This window comes from Hibiscus syriacus, unplaced genomic scaffold (genome assembly GCF_006381635.1).
Source record: "Hibiscus syriacus cultivar Baekdansim isolate YM2019G1 unplaced genomic scaffold, ASM638163v2 tig00110403_pilon, whole genome shotgun sequence".
Taxonomy (NCBI): domain Eukaryota; kingdom Viridiplantae; phylum Streptophyta; class Magnoliopsida; order Malvales; family Malvaceae; genus Hibiscus; species Hibiscus syriacus.
The window spans coordinates 1,351,546-1,361,854 of NW_024062723.1; the positions used below are offsets into that span (position 1 = coordinate 1,351,546).

The following is a 10,309-nucleotide window of genomic DNA, read 5'->3' on the forward strand; positions in this document are numbered from 1 at the left end:
AATCCTTTTGTATTAAGGATTCAAGGCTTCTGTTTTTTCTTTGAAACATTTTTTTATAGCTATACTATACAATTCCCTTCATCGAACTTGGGGTCACTCTTTTTGGTCAAGATTATAGCTTTGAACACTGCATTTGTTATACTAATTGTTAAGAAACTCTGTACCTGTTGAGTTGGCAGTTCTGACTTCCGAGTAGGCTGGCTATTGTTGTGCTAGTCACTCCAAGTTCGTTATATTTGCATTGTTGACATACCTAGATTATATAGCTCATGACTGATGATTTGAACACTGCATACGTTATACTAGTTTTTAAGAAACTCCGTGTCTGATGAATTGGCTGCTCCAAGTAGGCGGGATATTGTTATGCTGAGTCTCTCCAAGTTCTTTATATATGCATTGTTGCCATACCTAGAGATTTAACGCTCTTGCAGTTTAGCACTAAATCTGTGCTCTGAGGTTACTTGACTTGTTCATAATAATATTACACTATAGAGATCTAATGCATGGTATTTGGATATGAATCCTTTGATGAACAAGAACGATTGAGATTTCGGCTAGGATATATATTATCTCGTCGGCATATATCATGTTCCTTACTAGCAAATGACCAAGAGATGGCCTCGATTTTCTTTTTGTGTGGTTCACTATCAAATCATTGCAAGTTAATGACTGGATTCATATTATTCAGCGGATCATGTATAATATGAAATAGGGAAACTTAATGTTTATTTTTGTTCTCTAATTTGTTCTATTCGCATTCTCCTATAGCACTATAGGAATCTATGCACTATGAACAGGTTATGGACCGTTTGATTAAAGTCACGACGCTGTTCGACCGGAGGATGTTATAGGTTTAGGATATTGTCCAATGAAATGTTGAAAGATATAGTATTGACATAAAAATCATTTTCATTGAACTTTTTTCTCAATTCTATTTTGAAGGGATGGCAACGGATCAGACCAAGGTCGGATTTTTGGTTAACCCGACCCGACCCAAAATAGGTATTCTCCACCCGAATCTGATCCAACCCGATTAGAAAATATATATCATCCAACATTATCCTCGGGTCGAGTCGGAGTTTTTTCACCCTTCATCCCGACCTGACCTGACCTCACCACTTAAAATTCTGACCCGAATTAAAAAAATCCCACCTGCCCGTCGGATTAGGATTAAATTGTCATCCTTAATTTTGATTAGTAAAGTATAAAATTTTCAATTTATTCATTGAACTTTTGATTTGTAAATATTTTAGTCATTCTATCTTTATGATTTGACATTTATCTTTTCAAAATTATGAAACAGTCCTAAAATTTTCTTTCTTTATTTTTTTTTGAAAATTTTTTAGTTTTCATTTTCTTTTTTATTTCTTGATAATGAATCATCCTTTAAGTCTTAACAGCGGGGAGGTGGTGGATTTATTTTATGAAAAATCTCAGAGTTCTTTAAAATGAACTTTTCAAGTCCTGATTTGTCATGTGATTTATCATTTCAATGTAATAAAAATTTTAACAGTCCAATAAACATATTAAAAAACTAGAAGCAATTTGGCCATCTTTTGAAAATTGAGGGCTGTAGTGAAAAGAAAAAAGTCCAAATGGAAAAATTATAACCAAATCAACAATTTGTTTGAGTCTATTCAATTCCGCTATGTCCTTCATCGAACATATTTGTAGATATCAGACTCTTACTCGATCATTTTTAAAAATTAAACATTTATGTCAATAACACCTTACAAAATAGACCATCAATTAGACAAACTAGCCACGGGAATATCAAACTATATATATATATATGAAAAAGTAATCAAAATGATCGAACTACCATTTATTGATAAAATAATAGTAAATAAGAATAATTTGTAATTTATTAATTAGGGATCTCGTATATTATTGAAGTACATGGTAGTGAAACTAAAATGAACTGGGAGGGCAAACATAAGTACAATTACAGGAGAAAGTAGGATGAATGCCAGGTGTTCCTCCAGTCTCAGTACATTGACCAAAGCCATTGTGATTTTTTAAACACTCTGCCCTACAAGTCACCAGTTGACAACTCCCTTGTTGTGACAACTCAAAGCATGCTTCGGTCTCAGGTACAACAGTAATAACTGCAATATTACATATTATTAACCAATTGTTTAGAAAATAAAACACTATTAACTACGAGATCAAGGGATAAAGACAACAAACCAGTGAAGAGTAGGGCGATGACGACAACATTAGATAAAGTAAATCTGGTCATGTTTCTGAATATTTTCTTACAAGAAAAGATCTTATGTTTTTGTGTGAAATTGGTTGATGGTTTAGGGGGTATATATACTCTATGCCACGCATGTAGTGATTGAATTACCCTATTCAAGGCTATTAATGAGTCAACCAAGGAAAATCAAAATACCATACGTTACTACCAAAACTTGATTCTCTTTCCATGAAAATCGCATAAAATTTGTTAAATTTCCAACGCTATTAATGTGCCAATTAAATGAGAAGTATGAAACTGAATCATCGAGTTGGTTCAAGTAGTAATCAGCTTGATACCGCTTAAGCAAGGTCTTGGGTTTGAGTCTCACCAAAGTAATGTGTGCAACGGAAATCCGTTCGAATTAGTCAGAATGAAGCCATAGAATCATAAGGGAAACAAAAAGAAAAAGAATTAAGAAACTAAAATAAGTTTAATTTGGAAATAAAAAAGTGAAAATTAATGAAAAAAATCCAAAGTTTAAAATATATACAAACTACACGTCAATAAATGAAATTTAAGAAGTTTTATGCGTTTTTTCATGGAAAGAAAATCAAATTTTGGTAGTAACGTATGTTATTTTGATATTCCTTGATTGTCTCGTTAATAGCTTTGAAAATGGTAATTTCATCACTATATGCATGTGTCACGCCGCCAAACCCTTTAAGTCCAAAATGACACAATATCAGAGTTAAGATATGATGAGACGTGCAGTCTTAGACTCTTCTGGATCTTCTCTGCGACTAAGTAAACCTTACCCAAGCTTCTAGGATGTGGAAGCTTTAAATTATATATTTAATACCTAAACTATCAGTTTTGATCCATTTTAATAATTAAACTTTCATTTTTTTTCAAAACCATACCAAAAGTATAGTTTTTGTTTCATTTTAGTGTTCGTCGTTAAAAACTTTAGTTTTTGTTTCGTTTTAAACCCCCCATTCAAAATTTACTGTTAAATTTTGAAAATATTGAAAGTTTATGTAATAATCGGACCAAAACTAATAGTTTAGGTATTAAACACGTTAAGTTTTTAAAAACGGGTACTAAAAGAAAATAAAACTAAACGTTAGGTATTATTTTGAAAATATTAAAAGTTTAAGTACTCAAACTGATCAAAATTGATAGTTTCTTTTTATTATACGTGAAATGAAAATGCAGACAAAAGGAATAAATTGGAAGGTGCCTACACGTAAAGATGGCAGGGTTTCGTTGCAATCGGATGCCTCCAGCTTGCCTAGCTTTAGGAGCTCCATTGAGTCCCAAAAGCAACAATTTGCTCGCTTTGGTCTAGACACTAAAGATCTTGTAGTCCTTGTTGGTAAGTGATTTTCCGTATACGATTACGATGGATCAGGTTAAGTTGGATTTCTGATCAATATGTTCGATCCGATGAAAATACACGTTACTTAAAAACTTGATATCTGACTTGATATATATATATATATTCGATAATATTGAGGGCACATACCCTTCTTATACCCTTAATATCATTTTCGTTTTTTAAGGACACACAATAGGGACAGCAGCTTGCTTGGTATTCAGCTACAGGCTAAGTGTTGAATATTCAAGCCAATATTGTTGAAAGAAAGCAACATGGGCGGCTAACCACTTTGTTTGAAATAAAAATGGAGAAAATACAATTTTAGTCATTGCACTTTAGGGTATTTTCAAATATTAGTATCTTAGTTTCAATTATAAATATCCTAGCCTATTTAGTTTCAAAATCATCTCAAACCATTTCTTTCTCCCAATTCTAGAGAGTTTTCTTGTGAGTAGTGAGTGTTTTGTAAACACCTGTAAATTTTTCTCTCTTTAGTAAAAGATTTGCAGCAGTCCGGAGACGTAGGCATAATTGGCTGAACTCCGATATCAATTTCGGGTATTATTTTTCCGCTTTTATTTCGCATTCTCACTGATCTGGTTATAGATAAATTACTCGTTCTCGTTTATTTCCCAACAACTGGTATCAGAGCTTTTGGTTGTGAATTTTGTCAATTTTTGCGAGGTTACTATTCATTATTATTCATATGAATAGTGAATTTCATGAATAGTAAAATTTTGTCGTCGATACAAATTTATCGACGGAGGTGTTATAATACACGGTGGTTCGCAAGAATTGTCAGAAACGATCCAAACTAAGCCAGATTCGAGTGGGAGCGATGGCTGCAAACGAAGGGAATGTGAAAATTGAAAAGTTCGATGGTGCGGACTTTGACTTTTGGAAGATGCATATTGAAGATTTTCTGTACCGAAAAAATATATATCAATCTCTCTTAGGAAAACAACCAGAGGGCATGAAGAATGAAGACTGGACTCTTCTCGACAGACAAACCCTTAGAATTATCCGACTGACGTTGTCCCAAAATGTTGCTTTCAACATAGCAAAGGAAAAGACCACGGCGGGTCTTATGGCAACTCTCTCCAGTATGTATGAGAAGCCATCGGCCTCAAACAATGTTCATTTGATGAGGCGATTATTCAATTTACGGATGGCGGAAGGGACATCAGTGACTCAACACCTAAATGAACTCAACACAATCACAACCCAGTTGAGTTCCGTGGAAATTGAATTCGATAATGAAATTCGAGCTTTAATTCTCTTATCATCTCTACCAGACAGTTTGAATGCTACTGTTACAGCAGTTAGCAGCTCGTCGGGAAACAGTAAATTGAAATTCGACGATATTCGGGATTTGGTATTGAGCGAAGAAATTCGACGAAGAGAATCGGGTGAAACATCAACCTCCTCAGCCTTGCACACGGAGTCTAGAGAGAGAACTTCATAAAGAAATTCAAATCGTGGCAGATCCAAATCCAGAAGGGGAAAATCAAGAACGAGAAAGAAAGATTTTACATGTTATAATTGTGGCAAGAATGGTCACTTTAAAAGAGATTGTCAAGCATTGAAGAAAGATATCGGTGCACAGGAAGCCAACATGACAGAGAAGACAGATGATGCCATGATTCTAAGAGTCAACAGTCTGATTGAATCATGTATCTTGGATTTAGGGGCATCTTGGCACTCCACCCCATGCCAAGAAATTATAGAGAACTATGTCGGTGGTGATTTTGAGAAGGTTCATCTAGCTGATGATTAAACCTTGAAGATCGTCGGAAAATGAGACATCCGATTTAAGTTGTCAAACCAGACCACTTGGACGCTGAAAGGAGTGAGACATATTCCTGGTCTCAAAAGAAATTTGATTTCTGTAGAATAGCTTGATGGAGAAAGATATAATACAACTTTTTTCAGGCTGTGAATGGAAGATTACCAAAGGAGCACTCATCATTGCTCGTGGTAAGAAGACTGATACTCTCTATGTAACCTCAAACTTAGAGAATACAACTTTTCTGTAGGATAGCTTGATAGAGAAGGATATAATACAACTTTTTCAGGCTGTGAATGGAAGATTACCAAAGGAGCACTCGTCATTGCTCGTGATAAGAAGATTGATACTCTCTATGTAACCTCAAACTTAGAGAATATCATTGCAGTAACAGATGCTGATGGAAAATCAAACCTATGGCACCAAAGGCTTGGCCATATGAGCGAGAAAGGGATGAAGACACTTTTATCAAAAGGAGAAACTGCCCAATAACAAGTGGGTTTACAGGGCGGTGACTACAGACAAACTGAAGTTGTGTTCAGCTTCAGTTGACATACTAGAATAACAAAACTAGAAATATTGTTGCATTGATCGAGGTGTGAAGACAGATTAAAATCAGTCTTCAAGTGGGAGATTGTTGAATATTCAAGCCAATATTGTTGAAAGGAAACAACATGGGCGGCTAACCAAAATTAGGCGGCCACTTTGTTTGAAATAAAAAAGTGGAAAATGCAATTTTAGTCATTGCACTTTAGGGTATTTTCAAATATTAGTCCCTAAGCTTCAACTATAAATATCCTAGCTCATTTAGCTTCATAATCATCCCAAATTATTTCTTTCTCTCAATACTAGAGAGCTTTCTTGTGAGTAGTGAGTGTTTTGTAAACACCTGTAAATTTTTCTCTCTTTAGAAAAAGATCTGCAGCAGTCCGGAGACGTATGCATAATTGGCTGAACTCCGTTATCAATTTCGGGTATTATTTTTCCGCTTTTATTTCGCATTCTCACTAAACTAGTTATAGGGAAATTACTCGTTCTCGTTTATTTCCCAACACTAAGGTCCGGACACGACAATCAACCGATCATTTCTCCCTCAGCTGCGAACATTTTGTCGGCAAAACGGGAACAACTTCCAGCGTGTCGAATTGGACACCGGTAGTGCCGACAAGTTCGACACATCCTTCTTCACCAACTTGAAGAACGGCCGGGGCGTGCTCAAGTTGGACCAGAAGTTGAGGACCGACCCGTCAACAAGGACCGTCATCCAGCAGTTACTGGGCGAGAAAGCCATTGAACTTTAACAAGGAATTCGCTAGGTCGATGGTGAAGATGAGTAACATAGGTGTGAAGACGGGCAATAATGGTGAAATTCGAAGGATTTGCTCTGCAATTAACTAATTTATTTTGGCATTAAGAATTTTTATAATAAGTTAATGAAAATAAACGTTAAGATAAATTTTATTTATTTATGATCTATTTCAATTCAATTTTAAAATAATCGAAATTTAAAATTATTATTATGTCACAATAGTAAAAATAATTAATAAAATATTAATATTTTTAAATTAAAAAATCTTTAAATTACTCGAAACCAACGACCATTGTACCATTGTCGCTAATAATATATTTTACATTGACCGAGAAAACCCTAACATTTCCCAAGTTAAATTATTAATAAGCATACATACATTTTGATATTCGTACTTGTATTTTATATTAATTGCTAAAATGTGGATATAATATATAAATGTTGTCATATTAATAATAATTATTATAGAGTGTTATTTTGTTGAATCTCTTATTATTAAAAGTTATAAAGTGATATTTGACTATAGGAATTACTTTGTTGAGTTATCGACTATTAAAAATTACAAAATGATCAACTGATTATATGTTCCAAATTTGTTATTTTTCATTAAAAAATTTGACAACAATCTGAGTTGAACATTAATCTATGATTGAGATATGATTAAATTTGATCCCATAATCTCAAACGAATATGATAAAATTTGCTACAATTTTTAGAGGTGATTGGTTCAGATGCGTTTAAATGTAATACATATTCTATAAAAATAATTATTGTTTTATATTTAACTTAATTTTAGTCGTTCATTTATATTTTTTTTATTAATATGAGGTAAATACGAAGATTAAATATAATTTTTAATTATTTAACAATGAATGCTTACACTCCAAATATTTCTAATGCTCGAACGTGGACCTCAAATGTATTTTAATCTCATCTAGAGATGAGCATGTGACCCGAAGCCAATGGGTGCTAATCCGACTATATCATGTAGTTTTTTTAAAAAAAAATAAGTTCCGGTTGGGTTGAGTTTTTTAGAGGTTATGTTCGGATCAGATTTGAATTTAGGGTAAAAAATATCTGATCTGATTTGACCAAAAAAATATATAATCTTATATTATATATTTAGAGATAATTACAATAATTCTCCTATATATATATATATATTTTTAACTAAATCGCTATTTTTATTGAATAAAAATAATATTTTTAATAAATATATTATTTCAAGTCGAATTAGATTCAAATTTTATCTTAAAAATTCGGATCAAATTCAAGTGAGTGAATATTTTTTGAGTCGAATCAAATCAAATGAAAAATATATAATTTTCTAGTTGGATTGAGTTGACCGAACCCGACCGGTTCCATCCCTAATCTCATCCGATTTATTTAATAAGTAAAAGTTAAAATATGAAATAAATTGACTCTAAGAATGACACGTGGTTATATATATATATATATATATATATATATATCAAAGAATTAGTGGATGAATAGAACGGCGAGGAGATCTGATCAGTTTCGGACAACGTGATACGTCAACGTCCCTAAGGCTTGGGGAGGATCAACACGTGTCCCAAAAACACTTGGCAAATACATTTTCTATTACTGCCTACTTCCCGTAGGTTACACTAATTACTTTGTCTTGTTATGTTCATAAATCATTATTTTTAAAATTGAAGAACCGAAAGTTTATTTTGATTAATTTATGAGTAAAAAACGTAAATAGTTCCGATTATAGGATACTACTTTATTAAGTTTATTGAGTATTAAAAGTTATAAAATGGTCTTTCAATTATGGAGTATTTACTTTGTTAAGTCTCTCATTTATTAAAAATTACAAAATGATCATATAACTATTCATTATATTCCAGAATCGTCCTTTTATGTTAAAAAAATGAAAGTTGTTTAAACTGGATGTTAACATGAGTGATGATGGAGATATAATAGTCATTTGAGATTTTAAGATCAAGTTTTATCATATAACAATTAACAAGTTAACATTCAACTCAGAAAATCGTCTATTTTTTAACAGAAAACTACGAGTTTGAAACATGATGAATAATCGAGTGACCATTTTATAACTTTTAATAGTTGAAAAACTTAATAAAACAATATCTTATAGTCGGATGACTATTTACGTTCTTTACCCTTAATTTATTTATTGAATAAATTTAATGTCTATATTTTTTATTTTCGAATTTCTTCATTGGGGCATAAAAAAATTTGCAAAATAAACATCCAATGGCATAGATAGAGAGACCAACAAAACAACATAAATAATACAATGTCCAAAATTTAAGCAACTTGGTTCAAAATTTGCTTTATCTTTTACACTCTTGTGAGCACAAGGGAGGGATTTCCATGCCATTCCGAGAATACAAAAGACTCTACCTCGGGTCGAAGCGCGCCTTCCGGTTTCCGTTTATATATACGACGATTATAGTGGACGGTAGAAAACTACAGTAACAGAGACACAAAACGACAGAGGACGGCTTCTTTTTTGAGAATGTACATCACTTTTTGAGAAGCTTCTTAGAGAGGATCCTCTTCGAATACGGGCTGTTGCGCGATAGTGCTTTATGGGACTCGATTGCTTCGACAAGTGAATTGTGCAGAGATCTCTAACATAAGTGGGAAGGAAAGAGGAGATATGAGACACATTCTGTGATTAGTAAGAGGTTTAGAGTAACATGAAATAAAAGAGGATCTCAAACAAAACAATTTGGTTCGAAAACAAAGTCTTCGAAGTAGGAGCATCAAATTTCGACCTTATCCGTCCCGGTAATCATTTAATCCCCGGTTCCTAACGCTGTCACTATATGTACAAGTATTTGTCTACCATAAAACATCGACGAGTCCAATACCGATGCATATAAATGTTATAAAGGATCATACAAGCCAGACACAAAGATGGGATGCGATTGGCAGATTTGAGTTTTCGTAAATAATTAGAAGAGTTATCGATTCTCATACCTCCGACACATGGAGAGCAGTTTGCACAACATAATTTGCATGTGGATCTTGAAGCAATAGTTCAAAGTGAGTTGTAGAGAGCAATTCGTTGATGATTTTCGATCGGCTCTCGTCATTTAACACCACGAGACATTTTTCAACCACATGGCTGCTGAACTTCTGTGAAGAGAGGTGCACGTAGCTCCCTTCGAATTGAGAAACCAATGTCGAAGTGGCGGATGGAATTTTTAAATCCAAAATAAACTGAACAACATAATTTCTGCAGAATCGAAAACGGAAATCCATGGTTAAAAGAAGTGCATAAAAGGGAAAGCATGTATCAACTTGAATTAGGGGCACTGGCAATATCAAATTCAGAACCAACTAGCAAGTCTCATAACAACAAAGAAAGCTTAAAACACTATCGGGCCAACTAAGGACAAACAATTGGTTTCCAACAACAATACGAGTACTACACCGATACAATGACTAATTCAGCATGACACCATACGAGTCCATGACACAAAACAAGCCATTAGTTTACTTTCCGAAACAAAACTTTGCCATCACCACTTATTAGTATCACAGAAGGGCCAAATATAGAAGATCCAACACAATCAAATATGCAAAGAGTTACGGCTTACTGTACCTTTTCTGCATCATCAGTCAACCAGAAAGCTTGGTTACTCAGTAAACCAGAAA

At 33.5% G+C, this 10,309-nt stretch overlaps 1 long non-coding RNA gene across 1 annotated transcript; it reads right to left on the minus strand.

Moving 5' to 3' along the window:
• Nucleotides 1-8,976: 8,976 nt before the first annotated feature.
• On the minus strand, nucleotides 8,977-9,882 carry LOC120123874. The gene is made up of 2 exons (XR_005516230.1): nucleotides 9,629-9,882; nucleotides 8,977-9,276 (listed from the first exon to the last, which is right to left on the minus strand). It is a non-coding gene; the product is annotated as an uncharacterized LOC120123874 (long non-coding RNA).
• Between the last annotated feature and the right edge of the window lie 427 nt (nucleotides 9,883-10,309).